Source organism: Ovis aries, chromosome 11, assembly GCF_016772045.2.
Source record: "Ovis aries strain OAR_USU_Benz2616 breed Rambouillet chromosome 11, ARS-UI_Ramb_v3.0, whole genome shotgun sequence".
In the NCBI taxonomy this organism is placed as follows: Eukaryota; Metazoa; Chordata; class Mammalia; order Artiodactyla; family Bovidae; genus Ovis; species Ovis aries.
Window position 1 is genome coordinate 12,355,858 of NC_056064.1, and position 19,413 is coordinate 12,375,270.

The 19,413-nt window shown below is 37.1% G+C and overlaps 1 protein-coding gene and 1 pseudogene across 6 annotated transcripts in view; one reads left to right on the forward strand and one right to left on the reverse strand.

Annotated features, from left to right (window-relative positions):
* The window catches only part of USP32 (ubiquitin specific peptidase 32), a 198,682-nt gene that overhangs the window by 67,821 nt on the left and 111,448 nt on the right, over positions 1–19,413 (forward strand). The window lies entirely within an intron of this gene.
* The window catches only part of LOC114116937 (V-type proton ATPase subunit G 3-like), a 33,956-nt pseudogene that overhangs the window by 1,171 nt on the left and 13,372 nt on the right, over positions 1–19,413 (reverse strand).

The following is a 19,413-nucleotide window of genomic DNA, read 5'->3' on the forward strand; positions in this document are numbered from 1 at the left end:
TGCCTTGTATATGGTAGTTATTATCTTTTAGACTATCATCTTTGAGTAGTATGAGTTATTATATTCTGTATTTATATTAAAGTGTAAGAAGGGTTATAACATACAGTTGAACTTTCTATATTTCTATATTTTTGTCATTAAGTGGTAAATACGAGTATCCTTTCTTAATGTACTTCTAAATGTAATTTCTTGATGCTTTATATTTTATGAGTAGCTGCCTGAAAATATGAAAAGAATTTGTGTTCAGAGTCATTTATGCTTATAGCTTTAAGGTATACTTTTTTGTCCCTGGATCTCTCTCAAGTCATAGGAACATCCTGAAGCACCTTTCTGAGAATCTAAGGTGTTGTCCCAAATATTGTTATAAAAAACGATGGACATAATTGTTAACTGTGTAATGGTTAACTTTTTCATACTATATATATGTTGTGATTTTGAATACAAATATATACAATTCATATATTGTAGTTTCAAAAATATATAACATTTTATAGTCATCCAAAATTGTGATTTTTAGGGTTAACTTTGCAATTAAGGAACATTTTGCTCAATTTTGAGACTTTCATGGGTGTTTTCTCAGGAAATAAATGGCCTGAAGAAACAACAGTATATCCTCCTATATTCACACAAACTAATACAGGATAGCAAGTTATTTATTGGAAAATGTTAATGTATGATGGCTTAAAAGGAAGTCATTGTATAGTCTATCCTTTTTTTTTTACAGTGTTGTTTTTAGTAACAGTCTCATTTATTCCCATTATTTAAAAGTTATTTGTTGTACAATGATTTTTTGTGAATGTATAAAAGGTTTTTGAAATTAATTCAAAATCATAGTGTGTAATAACTGGGTTATAATACACACACTAGCATGTTTCACTTTCATGCATGGGAGAAGGAAATGGCAGCCCACTCCAGCGTTCTTGCCTGGAGAATCCCAAGGACTGGGGAGCCTGGTGGGCTGCCGTCTATGGGGTCGCACAGAGTTGGACACGACTGAAGTGACTTAGCAGCAGCAGCAGCATGTTGCCACTGTATTTTCTCCCATGTCAGTACCTTTTCTCAGCAATGTACATTTAATAACTAACTCATGGGAATATATTTTAAATAAGTCGTGTCCTATATTTTTAGCTGCTAAAGCTAAATTATTGAAGTCTTTAATTTATTCTTACTTTTCCTGAGAGTTTGATACTAGTAAAATATATTTCTTCTTTAGGCAGTCTTTGACATTCTTCCTTTTAAAACAGAAGTATATTGAAAATGCTCATTCTGCTCGTTACAAATGTAGTATGATGTTTTTTCCGAGAGTATTCTTTTTTTTTTAGACTATTGATTTCCTTTTTTTTTTTTGGTTGCTCCGAGTCTTTTTTGCTGGGTGTGGACTTCCTCTAGTTGTGGCAAACTGGAGCTGCTCTTGGTTGTAGTGCACGGGCTTCTCATTGTGGTGGCTCTTCTTGTTACAGAGCACGGGCTGTAGGCGCACGGGCTTTGGTAGTGGTGCAGGCAGGCTCAGTAGCTGTGGCTTGCGGGCTCTAGGGCGTGTGGGCTTCGGTAGTTGTGGCGTGGGGGCTTAGTTACTCAGCAGCATGTGGAATCTTCCTGGACCAGGGATCAAATCTGTGTCCCCTTGCATTGGTAGGCAGATTATTATCCACTGCACCGCCAGGGAAGTCCACAAGGAAATTTTTTTTTAACTACTTTGCAGAATTATATTCAGTGACTTAACAGTAAAAAGGAAGATTATTGTACACTCAACAGTATGAGTGAATCTGACAATAATTATGCTAAATAAAAACATAATTGGTAAAAATAGAGCACTTGCTATGATTCCATTCATATAAAATTCTTTAAAATACAGAGTCTGTCATGAAATGAAGCTTACCTAGAGACTGGGTACTGATGCTGGTGCAGGTGGAAAGAGAGGGAAGGATAATTCCTCAGATATAAGAAACTTCTAAGGTGATAGGAATGTTTGAAGCTTTTCTTGATTGTGGTGATGATTTCAGTGATATGGTATGACATGACAAAACATAAATTGTAAACATAAAATATGTGAAGGTAATTGTACCTCAGTTATTCCTCAAAAACTTTGTAAAACATTTGATTAGATATACTTTTTGAGCTTTTCAGGAAGAATATTTGATCTACTTGGAAAAGTGAGCCAGAAATATAAAAATTGATTATTGACAGATGTATGATTTCCTTTTCAGTCTTTGTTAGGATATTTGGGTTTTAGTTCTAACTTTACTATGTACTTCATGATCTTTTACTAGTCACTTAAGTTCTGAGGCAAAAGAACCTTTAAACCTTTCATCAAAATCATTGTAGGAATTTATAGGTTTATGACCAGCTTGACTATAATTAGAAGAGTTTGAAGTGCAGTTAAATTGTGATGTTCTACAAGAACTTTGAGACTGACTTTGAGATCTGCCTGAATTGGAGGAGAGAAGGTTGTGGGCTAGGTTAATCTGAGAAAGTTGGAGCAGTGAAGGGAAGGAATTCTCAATGATAAATTTGGAGTTCTACCTTTTTCTCCTGGTTTAAAGTCACGGGTTAAATTAAACTTTTAGAAAACAAAAGTTACAGCAAGGCAATTCTAGAATGAGATCATTGATCATAAAAGGTATAGGATAATTAGCTTCTAAGAAAAGTATGGATGATAAAGTAGATAAGGATAGACAGGGGGAGCCAGAGTGAAGACAGGGATCCAGTCTTACCATCATGGATCAAGATGTGCAACAGCAAAGAAGAAAGCTAGCCAAGAAGTCTCCCTAGACAGAATTCAGGAATACTAACTCCAGGGAGAACGATTTTCACTTGAAACTTAGTAGTTGAATTTGTAGCATATTAAAGGTTTCTTTCTTCAACCATCAGTGGGTTTACGGAAAATTCCATTTCTTCCTTCAGATGGGAATAGATAAGTTATAAGGGACAAATACTTGCTTTAAAGGAAGCTAGTGAATAGAAGGGGAGTTACAACCCAGAACTTCAAAGACAATATTTAATTATATTAAGTCACGGCCAAGCTAATTGAGAGGGTATACCAATAATTTACCTCACTGATGTCTAGTGACACTGTAGTTTATACTGAGTCTCTTCTCTAGTTGTGTATTTGAATAGACTTCAGTAGGCAAGATATCTTCAGAGATGAGAAAGGAGGGTATAACTGAATCTCAGGACTTGCCATCCAGTGTGGTGGCAGCAGGAATTTACTTCAGACAAAGGTAGTAATCTGGTTTGTTTAGTCATTCCTGGGAGTAGTTAGTTTATTGGTCTGACAGTCTATGAGATATAAAATAAGTAATGTACAGAGGTATTCTGAATGTTTTGTTTAGGCAAGGCTCCTTTGCTTTTGGACTCGAGGAAAAGAGAGAAGATAATGAATGTTCTATTCTATATATTTGAAAAGTTAATATTAGTAACTTACTTCCTGACTCTTACATAAACATTTAATGGCATGGATTCATGACTAGCGTATAACAGTCAACAGTTTCGTGTGGTATATGACACAGGTCTGGGATAATTCTTAACATGAAAAATAGTGGATTGTAGGACAAATATTAATGAAATAAATATACCAAGAATATGGAGCAACTAACATGTTTTAATATTTTCTGAAAATAATATTTAATGTTTTCCCTTTAATAACTTCAAATTTTATTCTTTAACAATAAAGTAAGTTGACAGGATAGTAATCTATATAAATAAAATTAATATCTGTATCTTAGGATATCCTGTGAAAATAACCAGACTTGTGTCACAAAACTTGGCTACATATGTTTGGGGAGATAGGACTTACAAACTATTCTATATTCTGTGCATGAACTTTTCATCTTTAGGATAATTTCAAGGAGAGAGGCATCTTACAGAATATCTCATACTGAGATCCAAGAATACCATGTGACTTAACACAAGTATTAAGTCTCAGCAGAATGAGAAAATAAACGATGATTTCAAATATGGACCTTAAATCAAGTTATGTGGGTAGATGGGCCGACATACAGGCTTTATTATTGATAAATAATAAACCACCTTCTCCCACCTAAAATCCACAGTGACTAAATACATTAACTTTTTCTTTTATGTAAAAGAATTTCAAAGGCAGGTATTCTAGGGCTTGAGTGGCAGCTGCCCTTCATCGTTAGGGTTTTTGTTGTTTAGTTGCTAAGTTAATTTGGAAATCAACCCTGAGTATTCATTGGGAGGACTGATGCTGAAGCTGAAGCTCCAATACTTTGGCCACCCAATGCAAAGAGCCAACTCATTGGAAAAGACCCTGATGCTGGGAAGGAGTGAAGGCAGAAGACTCCTTGCAACCACATGGACTTGAGCCTGCCAGGCTCCTCTGTCCTTGGGATTTCCCAGGCAAGAATACTGGAGTGGGTTGCTGTTTCCTTCTCTGGGGGATCTTCCTGACCCACTGCCATCTCCTGCTTGTCAGGCGGGTTTTTTACTGCTGAGCCACCAGGGAAAACTGTATTATAAGGGACCCAGGCCATATTTGATCAGTCTTTCTGGAAGTCCATCTGTTGACTTTCAGTTTTATCTCATTGGTTCTCCCCAGTCGCAAGAGATGCTAGAAAATGTAAAAATTGTAAGTTTGAACAAGTATGATAGTATCTTCGAAAAAATTAGGGTTCTGTTACAAGAAAGAAAAGAAAATAGAATTATATAGATAACTAGTGGTTTCTGCGATGTGCTGTATCATACAGGGTGTATTATGATCCAGGATAAGTAGCAACAGGAATATACTTAAATACATTGGACAGTTGAATATTTTATTTAATAAAACTTCCTTTAAAGAACGTATGCAATAAATGTTTTGGTTATACTATTTATATTGAATTATAGTGCTCTTCTGTTAATTGCTCTATACTTCATGTTTTATAATCCTGTGAACTCTTATTTATGATCTGAATTATTATTTTTATCATAATAATATATGCATATAGTTAAAGTGGAATCAGAGATTTAAAAACAAGAATCTTTGTCCCCACCTATTTAAATCTCATCATGGTTCCAGAAGCAAGCACTTTCCAGTAATAGTTTCTTATATACATACCTCCATTTTCTAAATACTGTTCTTTACTCCTCACTCTTATTTTAGATTTTATCCTTTGCTTTCCAGTGATGGTGGTGGTTGTTCAATTGCTCAGTCGTGTCTGACTCTTTGTGACCCTACGGACTGCAGCATGTCAGGCTTCCCTGTTCTTCACCATCTCCTGGAGTTTGCTCCAGCTCATGTCCATTGAGTTGGTGATGCCATACAACTATCTCGTCCTCTGTCTTCCTTTCTCCTTCTGCCTCAGTCTTTGCCAGCATCAGGGTCTTTTCCAATGAGTTGGCTCTTCGCATCAGGTAGCCAAAGTATTAGAGCTTCAACTACAGCATCAGTCCTTCCAATGAATATTCAGAGTTGATTTCCTTTAGGATTGACTGGTTTGATCTCCTTGCAGTCCAGGGAACTCTCAAGAGTCTTCTTCAACACCATAGTTCAAAGGCATCAATTCTTTGACACTCAGCCTTTTTTATTGCCCACCTCTCACATCTGTACATGAGTACTGGAAAAACCATAGCTTTGACTATACGGACCTTTGTCAGCAAAATAATGTCTCTGCTTTTTAATACGCTGTCTAGGTTTGTCATAGCTTTTCTTCCAAGGAGCAAGTGTCTTTTAATTTCATGGCTGCAGACACCATTTGCAGTGATTTTGGAGCCCAAGAAAATTAAGTCTGTCACTGTTTCTGTTGTTTCCCCATCTGTTTGCCACAAAGTGATGGGACCAAGTGCCATGATCTTCATTTTTTGGATGTTGAGTTTTAAGCCAGCTTTTTTTATTCTCTTTCACCTTCATCAAGAGGCTCTTTAATTCCTCTTCGCTTTCTGCCATAGGGGTGGTGTCATCTGCATATGTGGGGTTATTGATATTTCTCCCACTCTGCCGGGTCTTAGTTGCAGCATGTGGGATCTAACTCCCTGATCTTCCCAGATCAAACCCTGCATTGGGAGTGCACAGTCTTAGCTATTGGACCACCAGGGAAGTTCCTTTCCAATGGTAGAAGATATTTAACATCCTTGCACACTCCATACCATGTCATCCCAATGCAATTGTATCATAATGTTTGATTAAATTGGTATTTGTTATTTATAGCATTATAACTGTATAAATATTCTCTGCAACATGTTGTAGTATTATTTAATTTTTTATTAATTTTTTTGTTTTTTTTTCCCCTGGAATTGTAACAGTTTCCTTCTTTATTAAAAAAATTGAAATATAGTTTATTTACCATGTTTTATAATGTTCAACAGAGTAATTCACAGTTTTTAAAGATTATGCTCCATTTATAGCTGCTATAAAATATTACCTATATTTTTATTTCCTTAGTTTTCATACCTGTGGCTAAATCGTTCTACGCCTTCCAACAGCTTTTTAGTTTAATTTTCTGTGAGATGGTGGTTAACTTTTTACATTGATCTTCTAAATGTAATTTTAGCTTAATTATCTTAGTTGTGGTAGATACATATATACATGTCATATCCATCTATTTATATCGGGGTGTCTTTGTTTCCTCTAATATTCCATGGATTTTTGTGCTTTTTGGACTTCCTTGTCCTAACCATGAATGAAAAAAAATTTGATGCAAGATTTAATTAGTGACTTTTCCTTACTTGCTGTTGAAGTAATGTGGGACATTGAGATAAAATATAGGAAGTGAATTGAGGGTGGATTTTAATCACATCATTTGCATGTTGTTAAATTACCATTAATGACAACAGTGGGAATATACTAGATATAAAATTCCATCTGTACAAAGCAGCTGACCTCAGAGGAAGGAGAAATCAGGCTTAAGAATTGTTTAATTTTATTTTTTTCCCCTCATGAAAGAAGCTGAAATATCCTTTAAAATCAGGTTAGTAGCATCTCTGAAAATGTTTTTGTGTTCTTCTAGCTTCTGGCTAGAGTTTAGCTCTTCAAATAGTTTATAAATCTAAATATCAGTTTATAATTTGTGCTGTTCATAGAAATTAGTAGTAGGCAAAATAGTTTTATTTTATGTATGGGTGGCAAATTTAATAGTATTCTCTCTTTGAAGAATAATTTTTTCATAAGTTTCCAAATGACAGAAGCAGTAAAGGCATTTTGACAGTTGTATAGAAAACTATACTGGCACATAATACCTCATGTTAAGACTCATCCCAAACTATTTTTCCCATCTTTGCTTTTTCTTGTAGTTACATTTGATTTTCAGAAATTTCAGATTAGGAATCAAAAGACTTACAGGAGCAGTCTTCAGAAGAGTGTATTAAACCAACTTTGCTATGTATGCCCCTTCTTTGATTTAAATGAAATAGTAGTATTTCTTTCCCTAGCAGCTTTTCCCTTAACAGTTTCCTAATTATTGAGATACAATATATGCTCTTTAATTCACTCATTTAAAGTATATAGTTAATGGTTTTTAGTTGGTTCACAGAATTGTGCAACCATCACCACAGTCAGTTTTATCACCCTAAAAGAAACCTTTTTTTCTCCATCCCCTCCTCTGCCAGCCCTAAGCTAACAAATATGCTAGCTACCTTTCATCTTTATAGATTTACCGATTTTGGACATTTCATATAAGTAGAATGACGTAGTCTTCAGTGACTGGCTTCTTTGACTTAGCATCTGTCTTGCAGCATGTATCACTTCTTCATTCCCTTTTATAGAATAATATTCTATTACATGGATATATCACATTTTTTTATTGTTTACCTATGGATAGATATTCGAGTTATTTTCACTTTGGGGCTATTATAAATAATGATGCTATGAACATTCTTGTGCATTTGTGTGGACGTATGTTTTCATTACTCGAGTATATACGTTGGGTGGAATTTCTATATCTTATGATAACTCTTGTGTTTAACCTTTTGAAGAACTGCCAGATTGTTCTGCAAAGTTGCTGCACCATTTTACATTACCATCGACAGTGTGTGAGGGTCCAGTATTTCTCTACACCCTTGCCAACCTTGTTATTTGTTGTTTTAGTTGGTAAGTTGTGTCCAGATCTTTTTGCAACACATTGGACTGTAGCCTGCCAGGCTCCTCTGTCCATGGAATTTCCCAGACAAGAATACTGGAGTGGTTTGCCATTTCCTTCTCCAGGGAGTCTTTCCAAAGATGGAACCTGTGTCTCTTGTGTCTCCTGCATTGTCAGGTAGATTCTTTACCATTGAGCCGCTTGGGAAGCCCAACTTTGTTATTAACTGTATTTGATTATAGTCATCCCAGTGTGTGTGAAGTAGTATGTCATTGTGGTTTTGATTTGCATTTTGTTGAATAGTGGTATCCTGAAATAAAGTTTTTATTTTCTTAAAGAAGAGTGTTTGAAAAGAGTAACTGTTTAGGTATCCTGACTAAATATATTAGTGGATCTAAAATGTATAGTAGAGGTTTATACATTCTGTGGTATACATGTATGTGAGAGTTTGTATTTGGCTTGATTGGCTCAAGCCATTTCAGGGCACTGAAGAATTTGAGGTTTTCTGTATTTCAGCAATAGATACTTTTGAAAATTTAAGTCATTCATGAAATTAAAATTTGAAAATTTTAATAGTCATTCATCAAATTTAATGTTGATATAAAGGACTTGGTCTATATTTTATATGGTAGCTTTATAAGTTCTAGGTCTAGAAATCAGGGACTGTCTCCTCGTTTTTGAACCCCAAGTCAGTTCATTTTGATGTTTTCCAGTCTTGATCCCTTTTCTGAATTTCTGCTTTTTAAAATCCATTTTTTATAATATTTATCTATTAATTTTGTATAAATTTTCTGAAAATTTATAGAGAACCAAGATAAAGTGCCATTGGCTTTTAAGTCACTTATACATGTTCTTGGTTTGTAGTATCAGTTCAGTTCAGTTCAGTTGCTCAGTCGTGTCCGACTCTTTGTGACCCCATGAATCGCAGCATGCCAGGCCTCCCTGTCCATCACCAACTCCTGGAGTTCACCCAGACTCGCGTCCATTGAGTCAGTGATGCCATCCAGCCATCGCATCCTCTGTTGTCCCCTTCTTATCCTGCCCCCAGTCCCTCGCAGGATCAAAGTCTTTTCCAATGAGTCAACTCTTTGCATGAGGTGGCCAAAGTACTGGAGTTTCAGCTTTAGCATCATTCCTTCCAAAGAAATCCCAGGGCTGATCTCCTTCAGAATGGACTGATTGGATCTCCTCGCAGTCCAAGGGACTCTCAAGAGTCTTCTCCAACACCACAGTTCAAAAGCATCAATTCTTCGGTGCTCAGCCTTCTTCACAGTCCAACTCTCACATCCATACATGACCACTGGAAAAACCATAGCCTTGACTAGATGGACCTTAGTCGGCAAAGTAATGTCTCTGCTTTTGAATATGCTATCTAGGTTGCTCATAACTTTTCTTCCAAGGAGTAAGCGTCTTTTAATTTCATGGCTACAGTCACCATCTGCAGTGATTTTGGAGCCCAAAAACATAAAGTCTGACACTGTTTCCACTGTTTTCCCATCTGTTTCCCATGAAGTGATGGGACCAGATGCCATGATCTTCGTTTTCTGAATGTTGAGCTTTAAGCCAACTTTTTCACTCTCCTCTTTTACTTTCATCAAGAGGCTTTTTAGTTCCTCTTCACTTTCTGCCATAAGGGTGGTATCATCTGCATATCTGAGGTTATTGATATTTCTCCTGGCGATCTTGATTCCGGCTTGTGTTTCTTCCAGTCCAGCGTTTCTCATGATGTACTCTGCATATAAGTTAAATAAGCAGGGTGACAATATACAGCCTTGACGCACTCCTTTTCCTATTTGGAACCAGTCTGTTGTTCCATGTCCAGTTCTAACTGTTGCTTCCTGGCCTGCATATAGGTTTCTCAAGAGGCAGGTCAGGTGGTCTGGTATTCCCATTTGTGGTATAATACTAACTAAATTCATTTCTCCAAGGACAGTTTTTTAGATACATAAACAAATGTTATTTAGTTCTCCTAAATGTTATTTAGTTCTTTAGTTCTTGGTTGTGGTGCACAGACTCTCTAGTTACGGTGCATGAGTTCAGTGGTTGTGGCCGTTAGACTTAGGTGCTCCATGGCATGTGGGATATTAGTTCCCTGACCAGAGATTGAACCCATAGACTCTTAACCACTGGACCACCAGGGAAGTCCCACTGCTCCATTATATATAAGGGACTTGAGCATCCATGGATTTTGGCATCTGCCAGGAGCTTGAAACCGGTCCTCTGTGGACACCAAGGGACAACTGTATATTTGTTTTTATCATGCTGTGGGTATTGATGGTTCAGGCTGTAAGTTCCAACCGGTCTTCTTTCGGTTGTGTCAGTGAAGGTTTCGCAGCCTTTGCAGTGCTGTTTGAATCTGTACTGCATGTGCAGCGCACCCAGTGGACAGTCTGGAACCTGGGTGTTGATCTGTCTTCAATTTGTAATTCTGTTTAGGGTCAGATCTATGCTGGTTAGGGCCACATCCATGCATGTGCAGTTTGGAGACAAACCCAGGAGTTCAAAAACATCTTTCCTGAGCTGCTTCCTCCTCTCAATATCCATAATATTTTTCCTTTCCCTGAGCTCCCATGTCTAGTCGTCCTATCAGAGCCAAGCCAGAGGACAACAGAGAGAGGAAAAAGCCAATAATGAGAGTTTGTCTCACATTCTTGGGACTGGAGCTACTCTAATTGGAGAGTATGATAGACTGAATCATGGACCCCCAGATCTCCAGGCGCTAGTTCCTGGAGTCCACATGTGGCATGTCTGTGGAGTTGTGGTAATAAATGTGCATGTTCTAAAATGCCAGGTTTATTACCTTACCTGAAAATATTTTTTTTTATTTCATTGAAAAAAATCTTCCTTGACTACTGGAAATAGGTTTACATAATTATGTATTCTTGGTTGTTTCTCAGTTAGATATTTTCAACAGTGATTATTCTCTGAAAATTTATTGTGTGGGTGGCATTGTGCTAATGATGATATTGAAGGTGTTTATAACCTGTCCTCTTTGGTTTTGTAATAAGTATTCTAGTTGCCCTTGTGACTTAATTAAATAAAATTGGCTGTTTACACAATGTGTATCACATCCTCATATAAATTGTTGAGTTGGGTCTTGATTTTCCCATTTCTCATAGAGTTATGTAGTATTTACCTGTACCTAATAGTTCCATGGTGTGGTGTTTAGGTCAGTATAAGCTACCAAAGGTTGTAGGTGAGGGCATGGACTGGTGTAAGTTTCAGAAGATCGTGATCTGAGCATTCCTGGCTCTTAGCTGGAGGGACAGATCAAGCTAATAACAGTATAATACTGTAGTTTGCTCATTGTTTGTCTCAGTGAGAGATACTATGAAGGTAGTTCTCAGAAGAGCTGTCCTAAGAGCTGTCCTTCTGTAAATTTACATTTAAGAAATAAGATTGATAGGAATTGCCTGCTGATCCAGTGACTAAGACTCCATGCTCTCCATGTAGGGGACCTGGGTATGATCTCTGGTCTGGGAACTAGATCCCACATTCCGCAACCAAGAGTTCTAATGCCACAACCAGAGCCTGCATGCCACAATGGAAGACCTGGCACAGCACCTCCCCCCAAAAAATTCTCTAAAAAAAATAAATAGGAAAAAAACAAAATAAAAATGCAAAACCAAAGTAATAAAATAATAAAAACAAATAGGGATGATACAGCACTGGATCAAATAAATCTTTTTCCATTTCAAAGGACTTTTAAAAAATCTACGAGAATAAGTTCCAAGACACTTTTAATGAGATGAAGATGTAGACTGAGGAAGCAAAAGGCACATGGAACAGAAGAAGTATAGGTCAGTTTCTGATTAAAGTTCAATGAAATGTTGGTGCCAAGAAAGATCAATTGTTCCTTCTTTACTGTCTCTCCATTTGATGCCTGGCCCATAGATATTTGTTACTTGGGGTATAATTTTATTACTTTTTTGGCTTTATAAATAATTTCTCTCTTTCTTTCTTTCTTTTTGGCTGTGCTGTGCAGCATGTGGGATCTTAGTTCCTAACCAGGGGTCGAACCCATGCCCCTTGTGTAGGGGGCACAGAATTTGAACCACTGGACAGTGAGGGAAGTCTCAGTTTGCTGCTTCTTTTTAATTGGAAAAGTGTTATATTATTTTTGTTTTCAAATACATTCATGTTGTAAATGTGTGGATCTATGTGGAATTTTTTCTGTGGTCACTTGCTCTTTAGGAGAAAAACTAGCTATTATAGCTAATAGTAGAGAGAAAATATTATGTAGAATACATTTAATAGAAATTTTTTCCTAAAAATTCTTTCTGTGGTACATTTATTCAAATATTAAGATCTGTTCATCCTAAACTTTTAAACTGAAATTTTTAGTAAGATAAATACAGATTCATATGCACTTAATAACAAAGAAAAGAGCACCAATAACAAAAAAAGAGCACTTAATAACAACAACAAAAATATATTTTGCCAGTTTTTCATGAAGATAACATTTTCCAGATGCAAAAAAACCACAACCAGGTATTGTCACTGGTATTATCCACTGATCTCATTTCGCTTTCCGTGTGTGTGTGTGTGTGTGTGTTTGTGTGTTTGTGTGTGTTTAATTCTGTATAGTTTTATAACTGTGTGGGTGCATGTATCTACCACCGCAATCAAGATTCTAGATAGTTGGTAAAGTCATTGAGCTTAATAGCTTGATAACCTGTGGGTTTTCTGTTGGTAGAAGTCGCAGCATGGAACCGCATGCAATATGATTCACCGCAGTCCATTTATCAATCTTCCAGCAAAGTTCCTTTGGTTTCTGGTTCTGATTGGTCTGGAGCACGTCTCATGATACCCTTTAGTTCCTAAGAGTTGAAGTCCCTCATTCAAGTATGTTTGGAGATCCTTTCGTTTGTCCAAGAGAGCCCTGAAAAAGGGCTGGCAGCTTAATTGTACTGGTATTTTGAAAGCGCTGTATTGAATGTTTTTGGACTGAAAAATAGTCCCCGTTACTAATTTTCATTGTCTCTTTTTTCCCCTTACCAGGATCAGGAATATTTTTTTCAGCCCCCCTGGGAACCTCATTAAGCCCTCACCAGCCTGTTTATTTGAAGGATAATAGGGCATTTATTTCATGTCCTTGAATCCCAAAGAGATATGACCTGGGCTTACCATTAGCCTTTTCTCTACTAGATCACTTAAAGCATCATGCTTCAATAACCAAGGTGGTTCATTTTATCCTTCTATGGATAATTTCAGTTGAACCCCAAACTGGCAATATCAGAGTTATATATGATAACGTGGTTTGCAAACATTACAGGAGGTACAAATAAAAGTAATTTGTTTATTTGAAACCAAACCTTTCCTTAGAGACACTATATGACTGTGAGAGACTTTGGTGGTTGTTTATTAATATTATAATACTGCTTTGTAAATATATCTTTTAGTATTATACTTTGAACAACCACATAATGCTGTTGATGGGGATATTAACTTTGAATACTTGGTAAAAATTGTGTTTGCCTATTAAATTCACAATTTTTTTATCTTTTCATTTAACTTACACATTTGTATATATTGCATTTTTCATTATGCAGGTACTGATGTTACTACCATTTTATGAATAAGAAAAAGATACCGAGTCTTAAGGAAGTTAGGTTACTTGCCCCAGTATTAAACCTAATGAGGAGACCAGGATTCAGGTCCAGGTATCCAAATCCTTATTAGCTTCTATTCTGTGGTGCCTCCCATGGATGATGATAATAACTAAAATTTATGGAGTTATTTACTATGTACCTGGCTTAGGATAATTATTTTATGTAAATTATCTCATTTAATTTTCACCATACCATGTGACTGGTGTTATTATTAATAGCACCATGGAGGTAGTTAGTCCCATTATCTGGACTAGAAAATTGAAGTTACATAATTTATTTGACCATACACCTCCTAATTAGAAGAGCTAGGATTTGACCCCAGATCTTTTTGGTTCCAGAGTTGGTAACAGTTATGTTTCACTGAAAACTTACCTGCAGTTGCAAGAACGTACATTTATTTGTCATGTTAATTCTTTTACCCTCATAAGATGCACGACACTGTATTCCATTGAAAAACCGTCTTCTCTGGTGACAATGGCTTCATTTTTCACGTGATTTATATCCCTGTCCATATGCTATGGCCAGTGAGGACAATTAGAAAATATATCTTTTTTTTCTTGTTCTCTTTCTGTACTTTTTAACAAATGATACATTCTCATGGTTCAAAATTTGTAAAAGAACAGACGGTGAAAAAAATCTCCTTTCCACCCAGTCCCCTAAGGCACCTCATTTCTCTTCCCAGAAGGAAGAATATTTCTTACCAGGAGTTTTTTTCCTTGGCCTTAGTGTGCAGCTTGTGGAATCTTAGCTACTTGACCCAGCTCCTGGCAGTGAACCGAGTCCCCTGACAGTGGAAGCGTGGAGTCCTAACCACTGGACCAACCGCCAGGCAGTTCTCTTTTACTAAGTTTTGATGTATCCTTTTAAGAGTTAAGATATATCTTAAAAGTATGAATTGGGATATTTACTCTATTTAAAAAAAATTGCCATCACAGCAGTTTCTTTAAATTTCCAAAACTATTTGTTATCCTGGAATTTACAGAATCTAACTCTTGGGATTTTTTGTTTGTTTTGGTAAGAACACTTAAGTTCTCTTAACGAATTTGAATTAGTAGTATAAAATGTATTAATAATATTATCAACTATATTCATGTTGTACATTAGGTTTCCCTCCTTCATCTTACAGCTGAGAAATTTGTGCCTTTCTCCCTACCTGACCTTGTTTCCCCCAAGCCTTGGTAACTACTTTTCCACTCGGTTTCTAAGAGCTTGACCTTTTTTTTTTTTCCTTGAAAGATTCCACATGTCAGTGACACCAGAATTTTTCTTTCCCTTTCTGCTTTATTACTTGCAGAATAGTGCCCTCAAGCTTTATCCATGTTGCTGCAAATGGCAGGATTTTCTTCTTTCTTGTGGCTGAATGATACTCCATTGTAAATGTATGTGTGCTCAGTTCCATCTGACTCTGCGACCCCATGGACTGTAGTCTGCCAGGCTCTTCTGTCCATGGGATTTTTCAGATAATCATACTGGAGGGGGTTGCCATTTTCTCAAGGGGATACCACATCGTTATTCATTTATCCATTGATGGATACTTAAGTTGTTTCCGTATCTTGGCTGTTGTGAAAAACATTTGCTGCATTGAAAGTGGGAGTACATATATGTCTTTGACATCCTGTTTTTGTTTCCTTGGATATATTCCCAGAAATGGGATTGCTGGATTGTATGGTCATCCTCTTTTTAATTTTTTGAGGAACCACCATACTGTTTTCCATAATGACTGCACCAATTTACATTCCTGCCAATAGTGCCCTGGGGCTCCATTTTCTCCACAGCCTCACCACTTTATTTTTTTCCCCAATTTCATCAAGATACAAATTGACATACAGCATTGAAGTTTAAGGTGTACAGCATAATGATTTGACTTACATATTGCTTGAAATGTTGCCACAGTAAATTTAAACATCTGTCATTCTATATAGATATAAAAAAGAAGAAAATTTTTTACTCATGGTAAGACCTCTTTTAATTTGCTCTCTTGATGACTTTCATGTACACCATACAACAGTGTCTCATCTTTTTAATGATAGCTATTCTAACAGGTGTGAGGTGATATTTTCTTGTGATTTGATTTGTATTTTCGTAATGACTAGTGATGTACCTAATGTACCTGTTGGTCAATTGTATGTCTTTGTAAAAATGTTTATATTCAGTTCCTCTGTCCTTATCCAAACCCGGTTTCTTTTTTGTTTTGTTTCTTTTGGCTATTGAGTTCTTTATATATTTTGGATATTAATCCCTTATCGTACACGTGACTTGCAAATATTTTTCCCATTGCTTCGTTGCCTTTTCATTTTGTTGTTGATCTCCTTTGCTGTGCATAAACTTTGTAGTTTGATGTAGTTATTTATTTTTGTCTTTGTTGCCTGGAATGAATGTGTGTTTGGGTTTGTGTGGTGTTTCTCAAATTTGCCCGATGATAAGATATCCCAGAATGTTATTTATTTGTTGACTGCATATTTTTGGCTACTGAGGGAAATAGGAATGTAAGAATATCTTGGCACAAAGACATCTCAGTTCTTAAAAATGGCATTTTAGAGCCCACATATTCTTAAATGTAGCTACAAGGGAGCAGTTGCATATGACAGCACCTTGCTGGTTCTCTTAGTTTGGCTGTTGACTTCCCTCCAGGTTTATTTTTACCAGTAACCAGTGTCCATATGTGCAGAAAGAGTGCTGTATGCTCAATTACTTCCTTTTTAAAAATTTATTTGATTAATGTGTAGTTGCTTTACATCGCTGTATTAGTTTCTAGTATACAGTAAAGTGATTCAGTTACACTTATATTAGGTTGGTGCAAAAGTAATTGTGGTTTTGCATTAACTTTGCCATTTGATATTGAAATACATTCTTAAATAGATGTGGTTTCATGAAAATTTCTTGCTTTATGTTTTTTGCTAATGAATTATTACTTGCTGTTTATTTTACATTTATTTGAGACTAGGGAAATGATGTTAGACAACAAGCAAATTCGAGCGATTTTGTTCTCCAAGTTCAAAATGGGTTGTAAAGCAGCAGAGACACGTTACATCAACAAAGTGTTTGGCCCAGGAGCTGCTAATGAATGTACAGTGCAGCGGTGGTTCAAGAAGTTTTGCAAAGAAGATGAGAGCCTTGAAGATGAGAAGTATAGTGGCCGGCCATCAGAAATTGACAACAACCAACTGAGAGCATAACTTTAATAAGCTGATGATCTTACAACTTACACGAGAAGTTGCTCAAGAACTCAGCGTTGATCATTCTAAGATGATTTTGCATTTGAAGCGAATTGGAAAGGTGAAAAAGCTTGATAAGTGGGTGCCTCATGAGCAGACCACAAATCAAAAAAATTGTTTTGAAGTGTCATCTTCTCTTATTCTATGCAACAAGGAACCATTTCATGATCAGATTGTGATGTGCGATAAAAAGTGGATTTTATGCAGCTACCAGTGATGACTGACTCAGCGCTTGGACTGAGAAGAAGCTCCAGAGCACTTCCCAAAGTCAAACTTGCTCCCCAAAAAAGGCTCATGGTCACTGTTTGATGGTCTGCTGGCTGTCTGATCCATTACAGCTTTCTGAATCCCAGCGAAACCAGTACATCTGTGAAGTATGCTCAGCAAATCAATGAGATGCACCAAAAACTGCAACGTCTGCCGCTGGCATTCTTCTCCACGACAATGCCTGACTGCATGTTACACATCCAGTGCTTCCAAAGCTGAATGAATTGGGCTATGAAGTTTTGCCTCATCCTCCATATTTACCTGACATCTCACCAACCGATTGCTATTTCTTCAAGCGTCTCAACAACTTTTTGCAGGAAAAATGCTTCCACAACTAACAGTACGCAGAAAATGTTTTCCAAGAGTTTATCAAATTCCAAAACAAGGATTTTTATGCTACAAGAATAAACAAACTTATTTCTCCTTGACAGAAGTGTGTTGACTGTAATGGTTCCTATTTTGATTAATGAAGACATGTTTGAGCCTAGTTATAACGATTTCAAATTCAGGGTCCGAAACTGCTATTACTTTTCACCAATTGAATAGATTATAGTTTCATGCACATTACTTCTTGACTTGAACTGATTCCTGGATGAGAATAAGACATGGAAAAAGGATAACCAAACATGTTAGTATCTTGCTTGATTGATCAATCTTCAGAGGAATGGTGGTCTAGGTTCTGGAAATGTGATTTTAGATAGATGTGTTATCAAGGACATTTTTGGCATGGAGGGACTTGATTATTTCCTCTGTGGCTACTCCAACTGCTCACTTTTTCTTTAGCTTTCCTTTGTCTGATTAATAATCTCAGCAGTGGGACTTCCTTGGTGGTCCAGTGGTTAAAAATTCACCTTGCAATGCAAAGGACACGGGTTCAATCCCTGGTCCAGGAAGACCCCTCATGCTGTGGGGCAACTAAGCCTGTGCACCACAGCTGCTGAGCCCATGGGCTGCAACCACCGAAGCCTGCACAGCCTGGAGCTGGTGCTCTGCCACAAGAGAAGCCGCTGCAATGAGAAGCCCGTGTACAACTACAGAGTAGCCCTCTCTCCCAGCAACTAGAGAAAGCCCACGACAGCAGCAAAGAACCAGTGCAGCCAAAAATAAATAAAAACTAAAGAAAAAGTCTGAGCAGTGGGAACTGCATAGGGCCAGGATAAAGAGGAGAAATGGACTGAGACATTCATATTGTCTTTTTATTTCCTTTTCACCACATAGTGTACGATTTTTGTAAATAATGACTGCATTCTTATACTTAACCCCTAAGTTTATTTAGTTCATAATACAGATGAAATGAATGCATTCACAGTCATATACTTTTAAAGTGTTCTTTGTCTGCCTCCAATGCGGGAGACCCGGGTTCGATCCCTGGGTCGGGAAGATCCCCTAGAGAAGGAAATGGCAACCCACTCCAGTATTCTTGCCTGGAGAATCCCATGGACTGAGGAGCCTGGTGGGCTGCAGTCCACGGGTTCACAAAGAGTCGGACACGACTGAGTGACTTTACTTGCTTACTTACTCAGTATTTTAACCACATTATAATTTATGTAGAATTCATGGGGTTAACTAGGGAAATCTGATCATTGGTTGTAAAGGAAAATGCATTCTGAATTCTAAGCAGTTCTTTCCATAAGGTGTAGTTAGTGAGTGGGGAATTATTTCCTTGTTTCTTAATAATTAAATAACATAATAACGAATTGCTTCAGTTATTTTAAGGGCTGCTTATATGTGAAATGATACACATGGCTTTTTGTGTGTGGCTTATTTCCTTTGTGTACTGTTTTCAGCACTCATCCACACTGTAGTATGTGTTAGAATGTCATTTCTTTTAATGGCTGAATACTATTCCATTGTAACTGATCACTTATTAATTTTTTAATTAGTTTTTGGCTGTGCTGGGTCTTCGTTACAATGCATTAGCTTTCTCTAGTTGCAGTGAGCAGGGGCCACTCTCTAGATGCCTTGCTCCGGCTTCTCATTTTGGTGACTTCTCCTGTTGTGGAGCCTGGGCTGTAGGCACCCAGGCTCAGTAGTTGTGGTGCACAGGCTTGGTTGCCCCGTGGCGTGTGTGATCTTCCCGGACCAGGGATTGACCACATGTCCCCTGCATTGGCAGGCAGATGTCAACCACTAGACCACCAGGGAAGTGCGATAACTTTTAGTAGCGGTCAGTTTTATCTCAAACATCCTTCTCTGTTTAGCATTTCTCTTATGTTGTTAGTTTTTGTGTCTTGCTAAGTATTAGATGTTATAAACTGATGTGACACGTCACCTTGAAATGTAAAATACCATGAATTGAGTGAA